Source organism: Somniosus microcephalus, chromosome 5 (assembly GCF_052327205.1).
Source record: "Somniosus microcephalus isolate GS21.2 chromosome 5, FLI_Smic_1.0, whole genome shotgun sequence".
NCBI classification, from domain to species: domain Eukaryota; kingdom Metazoa; phylum Chordata; class Chondrichthyes; order Squaliformes; family Somniosidae; genus Somniosus; species Somniosus microcephalus.
The window spans coordinates 178,168,725-178,184,689 of NC_140991.1; positions in this window are offsets into that span (position 1 = coordinate 178,168,725).

The window sequence follows — 15,965 nt, forward strand, 5'->3', positions numbered from 1 at the left end:
GCAACTATTGCATGTTTTACCATATGCTGGACACTTTCTTGGTGGATGCTGTGTACCGCATCGACTACATGACTTTCGGTTGCCCCTTTCATTTTTGTTCGCTGGCCACGCCTCTTTTTTCACATTGGCGCTCTTTTTGTTAAACGGTTTATGTCCGTTCATTCTCACTGCATCCACGTTGCAGCTATTGTCACTGAGCAGCTCCTTTGCCTGCAACTTCACAGTCTCTGTAGCCCTACACAGTGCTATGGCTTTTCCCAGGTCTAGATCTTGCTCTCTTAGCAGTCTTTCCCTTAGACCATTATCTGGAATACCACACACCAGTCTGTCTTTTATCAGCGAGTCCGTCAGTCCCCCAAATTCACACGATTTGCTTCGGTTTCTTAGTTCAGTCACATACTGATCAATAGTCTCACCCGTTTTCTGTACACATGTGAAAAATCTGTGCCTCTCAAACATCACGTTACGTTTAGGTATGCAGTAGGCCTCAAACTGTTCCATTATTTTATCTAGTTTCATTTTGTCTCCATCAGCAGCGAATGTGAAGTTATTATACACCTCCAGCGCTTCATCACCCATGACATGTAAGAACAGTGACGATTTCCTTTTATTACTTTTCTCGTCAGCTCCGATTGCTGATAAATACAACCCCACACGTTGTTTGAACCTTCTCCAATTGTCAGCCACATTACCTGTCAACTGAAGCTTCGCCGGTGGGAGTAAACCTTCCATTTTTCACTTCGTTAGCTATTCTCTAATGGTAAGTAACGATGTTCTCTTTTGGCTTGCTAATATGTGGAGAGCTGATTTAACTTCAGATTTTTCCTCTTCATCTCTTTCAATCACTTCTGACACCATGTATTGATTTCTTTGTGGGTTCAATGACGAGACATTTATGAAAGTGAATGTCTTTTAATCTAAAGTCTGTTCAACTCTTTATACAGCATTTACAGGAGACATCATGTTAGTGATGCATCTAGAATGAAACTGAAACCAAACTAAACTGCCTTGCTTGTCTCGGTCACATGCCCTCTGCTGGTCAGGCACAAGCAATCAATACATGCAATCATGCTGGTAAGGCATCATAATCGAACAGGCAAATACCATCTCTATTTGCTGATATCATTACAACTAAGAGCGGCTATTCTCACACATATCCTTGAGAGAGACATCTATCGTCTTGACGACATATACGGGGCAAAAAGTATACCCCAGAGGAAAAATAAGGGTGCCTGTCGAATACAACGGCAAGAAAATATGGACATTGTATCTCTACATACTGCTAAATGGTGGACCACCGTTATTGGGACGTGAATGGATCAGGAAGATAAACTTAGATTGGCACTCCATTCATGCAATGACGGTGGACGGTAAAAAAGATGAAGACGTCACTCCTGGACGATTGTCAACAATCTTAGCTAACGCCAAAGAGGTATTTCAACAAGAACTGGGCACGCTTAAAGGCGTAACCGCCTCGATAAAAATAGAAGAGAATGCAGTTCCCAAGTTTTTCAAAGCAAGACCGGTACCATATGCAATTCGCCCAGCCGTCGAGGCAGAGCTGGAGAATCTGGAGAAGGCAGGCATGTTGTCTAAGGTCGACTGGAGCGAGTGGGCGACACCCATCGTTCCTGTCATGAAGAAAATGTTAAGCAATAAGTCCGGGGAGCCAAGGAAGATTCGCATCTGTGGGGATTTCAAGGTGACGGTGAACCCAGTCCTTCACACAGTACAATGTCCTCTTCCAAGGATATAAGACATCTTCGCCTCACTGCCTGGAGGGAAGCGTTTTACAAAAATTGACCTAGCACAAGCATATTTGCAGATGGAGGTTGAAGAGTCCTCTAGGAAGTATCTCACGATAAACACTCACAAAAGTCTTTACCAGTATCATCGATTGGTATTCGGAGTAGCATCGGCTCCGGCGATATGGCAAAGAGCGATGGAACAAGTCCTGCAAGGGATTCCGGGGACTCAGTGTTACTTGGACGACATCCTTGTGGACAGGTGAAGATGACAGTGAACACCTTAACAACCTAGAACAGGTGCTCACTAGACTATGGGAACATGGGCTATGAGCCAACCGCCCCAAGTGCGAGTTTTTTAAGAAACAGATATCGTATTGTGGCCACGTGATTGATGAAGAGGGGTTACATAAGTCCCCTGACAAAATTGAAGCAGTTGTTAAGGCCCCAGCACCTGAAAATGTGTCGCAACTGAGGTCATTCCTCGGATTGGTGAATTACTACCATAAGTTTTTGCCGAATTTGTCGACAATTCTGCACCCACTGAACGCCCTGCTACGAACGGGGGTAGCATGGAAATGGAGCGATGATTGTAAGCGGGCCTTTCAGAAGAGTAAGGACTTAATACTTAATCACTTCAAGGGAAGTATTGGCTCACTACAACCCAGCACTGCCGATCAGACTGGCGTGTGATGCGTCTCCCTACGGCATTGGGGCGGTACTGTCACGTAAATTCCTTGATGGTTTAGAGAGGCCGATAGCTTTTGCGTCACGCTCGTTAACTTCTGCCGAGCGTAACTACGCCCAGATTGACAGAGAGGCCCTCAGCCTAGTGTGGGGGGTGAAGAAGTTCAATCACTACCTGCACGGTCAAAAATTTACTCTACTAACCGATCATCAACCTCTTGTCTCCATATTCAACCCCCAGAAGGGCGTACCGATAATGACAGCACAACGGCTGCAGAGATGGTCCCTTTTCCTAGGGGCACACCAATATGACATCGAGTACAAAGGAACTAAACAGCATGGGAATGCTGATGGATTGTCATGCCTACCGTTGCCGACGGTGGAAGAAGAAAACCTTGCAGTGGATCCAATGGAGTTATTCCACTCGACCATAGTCGAATGTCTCCCTGTGACGAATGCAAACATAGAAAAGGAAACACGGAATGACCCGACACTATCACGGGTCTATGATTTACGGTGAAGGGATGGCCAGCACATGGCGAACCACTGCTGCCAGCATTCTCGCCGAGAAGAGAACAGCTGTCAGTGTGCAGAGGAACCTTGATGTGTGGATCCAGAGTAGTAATTCCACCTAAGTTGACGGATAGAGTGCTCAATGAGCTTCATGAGGGTCATCTGGGTGGGGTAAAAATGAAGAACTTAGCCAGAGCGTTTGTGTGGTGGCCGGGAATCGATAGAAAAATCGAAGAGATGACCAAGAGCTGTGCAGGATGCCAGAAGGTCCAAAACGCCCCACCACAAGCTCCTCTGCATCCATGGGAGTGGCCCTCATCTCCATGGCAAAGGGTGCACATTGATTTTGCTGGTCCCTTCATGGACTCGATGTTTTTAATTGCGGTGGATGCACATTCAAAGTGGCCAGAGGTAATAAAAATGTCCTCAACCACCACGGAAAAAACTATCACAGTTTTACGAACCATATTCGCCAGGAATGGGCTGCCTGAACAGATTTGCTCTGACAATGGACCACAGTTTGTGTCTGAAGAGTTCCGGAGGTTCTTAAAGAACAATGGTGTTAAGCATTACACATCTGCCCCATATCATCCAGCCACTAATGGATTGGCCGAGAGGTTTGTCCAAACATTCAAGAAAGCTATCAAGGCAATGTGTAATGAAGAGATACCCCTACAACACAAGGTGGACAACTTCTTGTTTGCCTACCGGAATGCGACACATGCGGTTACCAACCAAACTCCAGCCATGATGTTCTTCAATCGAAGACTACGATGCTGCTTGGATTTGGTTAAGCCAAACGTCCGAAGAGATGTGGAGAACAGGCAGTTTCAGAATATGAATGAAAGGCCAACCAGGAGTTTTAAGATAGGTCAACCAGTTTTGGCCCGGGACTACCGCACTGAGAAATGGCAGCCAGGAACGATTTGTACACGGCAAGGACCTCTCATGTATACCGTGGACGTTGGAGAGAGCATTGTAAGACGCATGCTGACCAGATTCTAGAGTCACTGGAAAACGTCAACTCCACACAACGATCTGATACACCTGGCAATGAAATCGACGTAACAATTGCAGCTACCGCAGAACCGGTGATATTGGAAGCAGATGAACCAAACAACGACATTGATCCCGACTCAACATTGCCAGAAGAACCTGATACCCCAAAGAGGCGTTATCCAGACAGAATCAGGAAGCCTCCTCAAAGACTGAACTTATAATTGCTTAAACTTAACCAATGTATCTAGCAACCGTAATTGTGATTGTAATTAGTTATCATTTAGTTGTTAAATGAATGTTATGCACTGTTTATCTGAAAGGGGAGGAATTGTTGTGTATGTACCTTTAAGAGAATAACTGGTCTCAGACTGCAGTACTGGCAGTGACCACCCCTGTATAAAAGGCGCTAGTGAGCCTCTGTTGTTTTCACTTTCACTATTGACTTCCATCAGTAAAGACTTGTTTTGTTCAACTCCTGCTGTCCGTGTCTCAATCATTCACGGACATAATACATCCTTTGTTCTCCAGACATCCTGGTGAACAAAGATAACCCTCAGCATCTTTTCTCCATTACCAACCATCTAATTAAAACCCTCTCACCTGCCCCCTCCACTCTCATCCCCAACAAGTGTGAAGAGCTCATGATGTTACAGAGATTGAGACAGTTAAGCTGCCTCTACTGCTTCCCTCCCTTCCCATTGCCATCCAAGTCAAACCTCCTTCTGCCTAGTCCTGATCCCATGCCTTTCTCTAGTTTCTATCCTATTTCTCTTATGCCCTCGCTGAGCTCATCTTGTCCACTCAATCCACCTCCCAGACCTCATTCCCTCTAAACTGCTGATCATCCAATTTTCCTTCCTAACATTGTAAATGATTCCCTCTCTTCAGGTACTGTCTCCCTTCCTTTCAGAACAGCTATCATCACCCCTCCTCAAGAAGCCCGCCCGCAACCCCTCGACTTACCATCCCATCTTCAACCATGCTTTTCTCATCAAAGTCCTTGAACATGTTGTTGCTTTCCAAACCCATGCCCATTTTTCCTGCAACTCTATATTTTAATCTCTCCAATTAGATTTCCACCCCTGTCATGACACTGAAGTGGCCCAAATCAATGTCACAAATGACATTCTCTGTGACAGTGATCATGCTGCACTTTTCCTCCTCATCCTTCTTGACCTCTCTGCAGCCTTTGACATGTTTGATTCCATTGTTCAGCTCAGTGGGGCTGCCCTTACTTGCTTGCACATTCTCTATCTATTCAAAGCCAGAACATCTCCAACAATAGCTTCTCTTCCTGTTCCCACAATACTATCTCTGGAGTCCCCTAAGGATCTATCTTTGGCCCCCTTCTCTTCCTCGTCTACATGATGCACCTAGGTGACATCTTCCGAAGACGTGAGGTCAGCTTCCACATATACACTGATGACAGTCAACTGTACCTTTCTGCCATCTTTCTCAATCCCTCCACTGCCTCTCTGCAGTTAGACTGTTTGTCTGGCATCTAATCTTGTAGGAGCTGCAATTTCTGGGAAGACCAAAGCCATTGTCTTCAACTCCAATGACTCCATACCCTTGCTCTTGATTCCAACCTCATTCGGCCAGTGTATCAGGTTTGACAACCTCAGTGTCCTATTCAGCCCTCAGCTGATCTTGCACCCTCATATACTCTCCATCACAAAGGCTGCCTATTCCACCTTCATAACATCGCCCAGCTCCACACCTTCCACAGCTCATCTGCTGCTGAAACCCTCATCCATGCTTTTGTTACCTGCAGACTCGACTATTTCACTACCTTTGTAACCTACTCCATCCACACAACCATCCAAGAACTCTGGTTTCCTCCAACTCTGGCCTCTTTTGCATCCCCCAATCCTTTCACCCCACCATTGGCGGTCATGCCTTCAACCATCTAGGCCCCATCAACCGGGACCATGCCTTCAACCATCTAGGCCCCATCAACTGGGACCGTGTCTTCAACCATCTCGGCCCCATCAACCGGGACCGTGTCTTCAACCGTCTAGGCCCCATCAACCGGGACCGTGCCTTCAACTGTCTAGGCTCTGGAATTCCCTCCCTAAACTTCTCCACCTCTCCACCTCTCACTCCTCCTTTAAGACAGTCCTTAAACCCCATCTCTGTGGCCAAGCCTACTAATAGCTCCATCTTTGGCTCAGTGTCCATTTTCATATCTGATTATGCCTCTGTGAAGTGCCTTGGAATATATTTCTACATTACAGTTGCTATAAAAATTAAAATTATTATTGTTGATGTGTGATATATTGATTTTTGTTGTGTGCTACTAGTTAAGTATTGTATCACACAGAACTTGATTTAAACTTTGTCTGTAAGCATGCTTGTCAGTGTTAATATCTTAATGAATAGTTGTCTCAATCTTCCCAGCACACAATTCACAATTCACAATTCAAATCGCTTTATTGGCATAAGTTACATCTTATGTTGCCAAAGCATCAAAATACATTTATGGTTTAGCACATAAACGCAGTTCTATTCATACAGTGTATAAACAGGTATATCCCTGAGTGTATAAATATACATTCGCATTGTTTATATATATTCTTTTCTTAGTTTAATGGTTGTCCCTCTGTTCATGGCAAGCTGTAACATAGTGTGCCGCCAGTGTTATACAGCTTCTCTCCTCTCCCAGTAGGAATGGGAGTTTTTGGTTGTCATTCAGATTTCTGAAATCAGGGCATATTTGTGAGAATTTTTGGTAGAAATTCTCCCTGATGCCCTGATATTTTCCGCAGGCTGTGAGGAAGTGCATCTCTGTCTCCACTACTCCCTGACTGCAGTGAGAGCATATCCTGTCTTCTCTTGGCAGCCTGGTCTGCCTGTGTCTGCCTTTTTCGATCACTAGGCTATGTTCGCTAAGTCTGTACCTTGTCAAGGTTCTTCTCAGTTTGTTATCCTTTACCATGGTCAGGTAATCAGCTATGTTGTATTGTCTGTTTAGGGCCAAGTAGCAATTGAGTTTGCTTTGGGTTTTTGTTGTTTCTGCCCAATATGTCAGATATTTTTCCTTTTGCTTAGCGACGATTGTGTTGGGTCGAATTCTTTGTGTTACCCTGTCACTGCCCTGGGGCTGGTTATTGTTAGTATTGTTTGTAGTTACTTCACTGAGTCCCAGGACTAGTTGACTGAGGGTATTCTTCTTTATGGTCAGCTCTTGGCATTTCAGGGCGTCGTAGTGATAGCATTGGGGATTGCTCATTTGTAGGTGATTCCAAAATTTGGTGGCTCTTTTTTGGATAGTGATTATTAATGGATATTGGCCTAGTTCCGCCCTGCATGCATTGTTTACTGTTTTCCTTTGAGTCCGGAGGATACTTTTACAGAATTCTGCATGTAGGATCTCAATTGGGTGTTTGTCCCATTTTGCAAATTCTTGTTGAGTTAGCGGTCCCCATACCTCACTGCCATAGAGTGCAATTGGTTCAATTACTGATTTGAAAATTTTGAGCCAAATGCTAATTGGGATTTCTATTTGGATTGATTTTTTGATGGCATAGAAAGCCCTTCTTGCTTTCTCTTTCAGTTCATTCACAGCCAGTTTGAAGTTTCCCGTAGAACTGATTTTTAAGCCCAAGTATGTGTAGTTAGTGGTTTGTTCAATTTTGGTTGTTCCTACTGTGAAATTTATTTTGGGTCCCTGATGTTTGGATCTTTGCTGGAACACAAGGACTTTGGTTTTTTGGGGATTTATTGTCAGGGCCCAAGTCTGGCAGTACGACTCCAGCAGGTCCAGGTTTTGCTGTAGCCCCTCTTTAGTAGGTGACAGCAGAACCAGGTCGTCTGCATAGAGGAGGAATTTAACCTTGGATTCATATAGGGTGAGGCCGGGTGCTGTAGATTGTTCAAGTAGTTTTGCCAATCCATTTATGTAAATATTAAAGAGTGTCGGTGAGATTGGCGAGCCCTGCGTCACCCCCCGCCCCTGTGGGAAGTATTTTGTTTGTTTGTCTCCAATTTTAACCGCACATTTGTTGTTTGTATACATTGATTTAATTACATCATATGTTTTCCCTCCTACCCCGCTTTCGATAAGTTTCAGGAATAAACCGTCATGCCAGATGGAGTCGAAAGCCTTCTGGAAATCCCTTTCCTATCTTACACAACACTAGCTATCTAATTCCTGTGCTGCAAGGCAATTCAAAACACAAATGCTTCAGGTACTGCCACTAACCTTCTCATTGTTTATATACCAATTACAAATAGTATTTTGTGAGAGCACAAACTGCACTCTATTCCGCACCTACCACCTGATGCAAACTGATACCATTGTCTCTGAATTTATAGCCATTTGATAGCCAAGGCTGCATTTCTTTCCAAATTATAAGACACTTCATGTACCTGAGATTTGGAGCAGAGCTAATAAATTTTGCACTGAAACTGTACAATTTGAATCCCAGTTATATCCGAAGAGGTAGTCAGCGAATTTCATCAGGGTACTAACTTATTTACAATACAATGATATGCTGTTCTGGACATGCTGTTTGCCATTGTTGTGATAATAAAAACCTTAGGTAAAGAGGGAACGAACCAGTCGATAACTTTGTTCCATTAAATTAAAGTAGGAGCTTAAATACATTTGTTGCTTAATAAGGGACGAACAACCGGCCTACAGAAATAATAAAACTAGGTATTGTAGGGTAGCATCAGTCTTCTGTTGAGGGTATTCAGGTAAGAGCTCGATAAGTGTCCCTCCTATGAAATCTTATTGACCCACTTTTGTCTCATATTGATTTGTTTCCGTTAATCATTTTTCACTGCCCCTCATTCATTGTTTTCTCACTTTATCTTTCTTTTCTAACACCATTATTCTTTCTTTGGTGGCTGGTAACACAGGAAGCAACATTTAAGATAACCACCACCCCCTGAAGGTGCAGGTTGGTTAACACAGGGTGTTAGTGAACTAATGCATTGTGACATGAAGGGTTGGACCCAGGTTTGAGTGCACGATTCGCCATATAGTAACTCCCAGTCTTGCAATCCCACATTAGTGACAGTCAATTTGTTGCATTCTCCTGCACCTCCCACTGGCTGCCTCACAGGCATCCCTGGCGGATGGCTCCCTACCTTTTCCATTAGTTAATGATTTGGATTATTGGGAGACAGCACTTAAATAGCTAAAAGAAAACTAGATAAAAACAGGGAGGAGTATAAATGTTGGCAGCTCCCCTAATGGCTTAAAGGGATTACAGGGTGTAACACTAAGCCATTCAAACATAAAACACTAATACAAAAGCAAAATACTGCAGATGCTGGAAATCTGAAATCAAAACAGAAAATGCTGGAAATACTCAGCAAGTCTGACGAAAGGTCATCGACCTGAAACATTAACTCTGTTTCTCTCTCCACAGATGCTGCCTGACCTGCTGAGTATTTCCAGCATTTTCTGTTTTTTTTTCAAACATAAAACACCCCAGGTTCGCTTCCCAGTCTGCCCTGAGTTACCTGATCTCAGCTGAGGAGTTACAATTGGGTACTAGGCCTGAACTGCAAAAAGGCAAATCATCCAGGATTCCTCCCTTAATCACTGGTCAGTCAATATGCTGGAAGGTCTGCGCATGTGGAGGGTGCGTGAGATCAAGATCGGTTTTGGCTGTGAGGCCCTCTGCAGTGGAATGGACAGCCAACACTCATTGGAGGAGACTTTTGGGTTTGGCTGTGAATGGGCATGACATCAGTGATGCACTGGCGCCGCTCGCCCAACTTGGTAGTGAGGAGGCCCCGAACCACGTTCAGGTTCGGGGCCTCGTTAACATTTTCTCGGTGAGCTGCGGGCACCCCTCTGCAGTTCGCCGGCTTCCTTGGGGGGCGGGGGGGGGAAATTGTCCGGCTACTGCAACGCAAGCAGCCATCAGGTAAGGCTTGTTAGGGTGGGAGCGGACGTCAAAGGGGGTGGCGGCAAGAACAGGCTGGCAGCAGTCTCTGAGATTTTTCTGGGGCCTGGGGGAGCACTCCTGCTCTTCCTGGCCCCACAAAAATCCTTCAAGAAAACCAAAAACCTTACCATTTGGGAGAGGCCTCTAGTGGTCACTTTAAGGGTCATTGGTTATCCCTCTCAACACCTGGAGAAATGGGACTGGCATGTGCCGTGCATACTTCGCCCATTTCTCCTTAAAAGATGCAATCGGGTTCCTACAACAGGCGTAGGATACCGATTTGCATATTTAAATAGCCTCAACGCCTATTTTGGGCAGGTGTGCTGGGCACCCTTTTAAATGCCAGCCTGAAAGTTAATTCAGGCAGGGCAAATGGGTGCACAAGGTCCCCATCAGACTTTTAACAGCTAGCCGCCTGTTTTCCAGGCAAGAATCAGGCAGCCAGATGTTGAAGGAGATCCCCCTTTGTCTAGGTTCACAACAAAGAACTGCCGCTAGGGTGGGGTACCAGTGAGCTGCTGACATCCATAGAACCACTCTCCAGCAAGAGTTGGTGACAACAATGACAACTTGCGCCTTTAACGTAGTAAAACATCCCAAGGTGCTGCACAGGAGCATTTTAAGACAAAAAAATTGACTTCAGAAAAGGGATTGAAACGGGGGGAAAATAAAAAATAAAGACTGTCTATATTTCAAAATGTGTTTTAGTGGAGACATTAACCTCAAAGTCACTGAAGAGACAGTGGATGCTGTGATGTGGGGATTGTAGATTTTTCTAGATGGATGAACTAAAATGGGATAATAATTTGAAAAGATTGTTTCTACATTAATGTGGAAACTGTTGTACAATGAAACTACTGAAAGATCAGAACGCTCCACTTCTACATTGCCTTACAGATGAAGATTACTCTAAAATTACTTAGGATGAATCAATTGTATTTAGCGTGGTCTTTTGTTAAAGCTGCAGTATTTCTTTGCAAATGACTCTTCGACAGTTTCACTAAAATTAAAATCAACCAAAGATTCTACTTTCTTCCTATTTGACCTGTTTAAAAAAAAATCAATGTGCACACAGGGTAAATTTCAATTTACGAAATTGACAAAGAAGTTGCAGTCGGAAACAAATACTGCAGCTTTTACAGGATGATCACATGATCTAGGAAGACATTTCTACATCTTCCAAACTCCAGAGCTGTGAATCTGCTGATGATGTCGGGAAAGGCTTAAACTGTTTCTTTAAGCATTGAGCCAGTTTTAATGAATCTGTCAATTTCACCTTCAGTGTGAAAAATTAAGGAGCTAGGATAGTCTGATAACATCTTTTTTGATTTTTCAGATAGCTACTGGAAAAAAAAGGGAGCCAGGAAAAAAATATAAAAAATGAGACAGTTGCCTTATGTCATGGCCTCAGCTGATTTACAACCACTTCGCGTTTGATGTTGACTGGGATAATTTCATCAGTCTCCAACCCTTGTGATCATGGCCAAAATGACTAGTCAGGTGAAGACGTAGCAGTAGATTACTTGTCACCTGTAGGAAGTAGTTGTCTTGATCTGAGAAGTGGGTTTACTCATGAATGCAATTATCTAATACTTACTCACATAACCGCAGTTAGTAGCCTGGGAGTTGCACTAAGGATGTAATCACCATATTGAAAGGTTGTTTCAAAACAACAGATGTGCTCATAACACATGATCTTTGCATTTTGGGGAAATACTATGTTGTTCTACTTCTTATGCCTGTTAACTTTGTATATGTGAAAATATATGAGGAACTGTCAGTGCATGTATATGTATGTGTTTCAGCGTGTGTGCCTACAATGTAACAAAAGACTAGAACAGACATAACACATATAAATGAATGATATACAATGTAGAGATAGCCTTTGGCTAGTGCACAAGGTATTTGCAGCTTTGGTGCCTCTTGCTGCTAATAAACAGAGACAGAAACAGTAGTGACTGGCGTCAGGAATATTCTGCATTCACCCCTCGAAGGCATTGCTTAATACATGCCAAATCTTGCAGTTGGTTCAGCAAAGTCTTTCAGTGATGTTTATGATGTACAGATCCTCATTTTATACCCCTGTAAATTTCCATTTATCTGTGCTCAATGAAAGTGGATTTCGAGGCTTTCGACCTTTTTGCCTTGAAAAATTTACTTTAAAGGTAATGCAAGTTGTTTTCTTGTTTTTGTGTAAGCATAATACAATTTGCAACAACAACAAAATTACAAACTAAGGATATAAACTATCATAATTACAATGGGACATTATCATTCATTTAAAATGTATATTTTTAAAAATCTCAGGGTGAATGATTAATTATTTATAGTATTCATAATGTATTATCAAATCATGACAAAATTATGCAACTCATAAAACATACTGGTCTAACAGAACTGTCTTAAGTTTATTGCACAACTAATAAAAAGACTACAAAGTACATCTATGTTTTTATGTAAGATAATTTGTGTTAGACCAGTAACATTGGAGTACAGTAATATCTTTGATCTTCAGTTAGATTGATGAGTGTCTCAATGTGAGGGAAAGAATCAGCAGCTAAGAGTTTATATGAAAACAAGCTAGTGGAAACGATTGCTCCAGGAGTGGCCTAACGTTCATGTCACAGGTTCGGTCATAACTTCAGAAATCTTGGTGTATGATTCCTCCTTTTCTAATATCAATTTCTATCAGCCTGCAAATTTTACAACTGAGTATTTTCTGTAAAAACTTAAACTAGACAAAACAAACCAATGGCGGCAACAGCCCATTCCAAGGCAGCACATTTCCTAACTGCAATTTACAAAACTAAGAGTAAGCAAAAAATGCATACAAGTTTGTTCTTGCTTTTCTTTAGGGAATCAGGTGTATAAACACAAATGTTTTCAATCATATAAGCATGTTGAAGGCTTAAAACATAGCCTCTGTCCCCACAAGATGTTTAGATAGTAATTATTTCTTCTTTGTGAAGAGGCGGCATGATACTAACAAAGCATATCGGCAACATTCTAAAACTTTTAAGTTTGTACGGTAACATATCCACAGCTCAGCTAGTAGAGTGGCAGACTCTAGTGGAAAGCAAAGCAAAGTCATATTTCAGTGAGCGAGTGGTCAATCTATGGAACAGACTCCCTCAGCAGACAGTGGAAGCAGTTAGTATTGATTCATTCAAATGCAAATTAGATAGCTTTCTTTCAGGAAATAACATTTTGAGATACAGTATATGAGTAATTTCAGACATGACATATGACAAGTGTAGCATGGTTGGGAAAAAAAAGGTGACTTTGGACCTGTCCCAAAGCTCTCCACTACTGGAGAGGTTTCCTCGTATCATTTCTGGGTCTGTTGTAGACTAATTGATATAGATTGATTGCTATGATCATAGAATCATAGAAGAGTACAGCACAGAAGGAGGCCATTCGGCCCATCAAGTCTGCACCGGCTCTTTCAAAGAGCAATCCAGTTAGTCCCACTCCCGCACTCTTTCCTCATAGACCTTCAACTTTTTCTCCTTCAAGTATTTATCCGATTCTCCTTTGAAGGTTACTATTGAATCTGTATCCACCGCCCTATCAGGCAGTGCATTCCAAATCCTAACCACTCATTGTGTAAAAAAGATTTCCCTCATGTCGCCTCTGGTTCTTTTACCAATCACCTTAAATCTGTGCCCTTTGCTTGTCAACCCTTCAGCCATTGGAAACAGTTCCTTTTTTTTACTTTATCTAAACCATTCATGATTTTAAACACCTCTATCAAATCTCCTCTCAGACTTCTCTGTTCCAAGGAGAACACCCCCAGCTTCTTTAGTCTATCCACGTAACTATACTTCCTCATCCCTGGAACCATTCTAGTAAATTTCTTCTGTACCCTCTCTAAAGCCTTCATCTCCTTCCTAAAGTGTGGTGCCCAGAAATGAACACCATACTCCAGCTGGCGCCGAACTAGTGTTTTATATAGGTTTAGCATAACTTCCTGGCTTTTGTATTCTATGCCTCTATTTAGAAAGCCCAGGACTCCATATACTTTATTAACCTGTCCTGCCACCTTCAAAGATTTGTGCACAAATACCCCCAGGTCTTTCTGTTCTTGCACCCGCTTTACAATTGTAACATTTAGTATGTATAGTCTCTCCTCATTCTTCCTACCAAAATGTATCACCTCACACTTCTCTACATTGAATTTCATCTGCCATGTGTCCGCCCATTCCACCAGCATGTCTATGTCTTCTTGAAGTCTATTACAATCTTCGTCACTGTTTCCTACACTTCCAAGTTTTCTGTCATCTGCAAATTTTGAAACTGTGCCCTGTACCCCCAAGTCCAAGTCATGATTAGTCAACAACTCCATTATCATTGTATCATGCGACTACCAGGGTGGTAGACAGCAAACTAGATGAACCTTGGTCTTTTTTTGTCTAGCAATTCATATGTTCCTATATGGTTGGCACAACCTGCTGGTGTTTCATAGCCTCAATAATACTACATCTAAAAAGTTGATAAGCTGGGAAGAAACATATTTTCAAAGATCAAAGCACACCTCAGTACGTGCATTTCTGTTCAATTGTTTATGCAAAAACGTTTCCGTCAGTTTTGAGATGCTGAAAGTTGTACAAACTCTAGAGGCAAACTGGCACCTTCTTCTACTATTTTCAAAGATAAAACTTTACATTTGTGTAGATAATACAAAAAGTTAATCATTAAAAAATTGTTAAAAATTTGCAAACTGAATAAAAAACATGCCATTCAAAAGAGAACGAGAAGAAAACACACAAATGCTGAAAATATGAACTAAAAGTGAAACAGAGAAAATACCTGTGAGGTAGATCAACATATGAAAGAGAAAGCCAAATTAACATTTCAGGAGGGACGCTCATCAGGATACTCATTAACCTTGCTCTTCAATGAACCTCCAATGTTGCTACTTGCTTTAATGGGCAGCTCTGACTTCATAAAAATGATACAATTTTTGGGAAGTTGAAACACAATTGCAGCAAAAATGATAAGCCAGAGGTTTCCTCAAAGGAACTCTTAAGGTGAAGATGCATTTACGATGTCATTACACATAGCACACAGAGGAAATTTACCCCGTAAACTGCCTTTGCCAATATCCGATGTACTTATCATTTTCAACGCTGACTATCTACTGTTTCGGTTTATGTGAATGATACTGGGGCTAAAAGGGTTAAATTATGAGGACAGGTTGCATAGGCTTGTGTATAGAGGATTAAGGGGTGATCTAATTGAGGTGTTTAAGATGATTAAAGGATTTGATAGGCTAGATAGAGACAAATTATTTCCTCTGGTGGGGGAGTTCAGAACAAGAGGGCATAAGCTTAAAATTAGAGCTCGGGCTTTTAACGGTGATGTCAGGAAGGACTTCGTCACACAAAGGATAGTGGAAATACGGAACTCTCCCTTGCAAAAAACTGTCGAGGCTAGGTCAATTGAAAATGTCAAAACTGAGATTGATAGATTTTTGTGAGGTATTAAGGGTTACGAAACCAAGGCAGGTAAATGGAGTTAAGATACAGATCAGCCATGATCTGATTGAATGGAGGAACAGGCTCGAGGGGCTGAATGGTCTACTCCTGTTCCTCTGAGAGGTTGAAATTCCACTGCACAATATTTCTAATTCAATGGTTGACTTCTTTATCTGAATCATTTGTTTACTATTTCAACAATGTCAATAACCTACTTATTTTGTTTATCGCTTTCCCCAGAGCGTATTACTAATGGAATAATTACCTTGTTAAAATTAAAAATTGAAGAATTTTGCATGCATTTATTAAGCAATAGGCATTGCAAATATCTCATAATGGAAATTCAACACAAAAAGATACACAAGACAGTTTACAATTGTCTTTTTATCTATTTCCACTGGATCTGCACTGAGGCACAAGAGGTTTGCACTGTTACTATGAGGTAAAGGTTGTTTCAATATGTATTAGGAGTGTTTTGGGGGAGGGGGTGTCGAACTTCCTCCAAATAAATTGCACTGCTTTGTGCCATAATAAGCTGGATAATATATCTAGAAATAAGCCCTAATCCACTTTGGTTACAAGAACACTTTAAACTTTATTTGGTTATCTAAACAAATTTGAGCTTCAGCCATGCTTTA